This window comes from Plasmopara halstedii (assembly GCF_900000015.1).
Source record: "Plasmopara halstedii genome assembly, contig: Scaffold_430, whole genome shotgun sequence".
NCBI lineage: Eukaryota > Oomycota > Peronosporomycetes > Peronosporales > Peronosporaceae > Plasmopara > Plasmopara halstedii.
Window position 1 is genome coordinate 258,089 of NW_020187350.1, and position 432 is coordinate 258,520.

Consider the following 432-nt stretch of genomic DNA (forward strand, 5'->3'; position numbering starts at 1 on the left):
ATATCCTTGGTCTTCATTGCTTGATAGTAGGTTCTAGGATCGTTGGTCACTAGGTTAGCAGTCTCTTCATTATTATTTTTCTTCAAAGTTTGTCTTGTAATCATCTTCTCAGCAGATTTCTTATTGTTCTTCTTATTCCAAGCCTTGTTTGACTTGGACTTCTTTATCACTTCGATTTCCTTGTCTCCTGATGGGTGCTGATCATCCATTGCTCCTCCATCGTCCTGAGTTTGAAGCACATTCTGCGCTCTTGTTTGCAACTCAGCATTTTGGGCTTCCGTGAACGTCTCTATGGACTTCAAGTGAGTGGTAATAATCACCTTATTTGAGTCATGTAGGTAAACTATGTACCATTTAATTTCTTCTGAAACACTAGGATGGTACCTGACTCTGAACGCTTCTTTAGAGTTGATCTTGCTTTCCCTGGGTCTC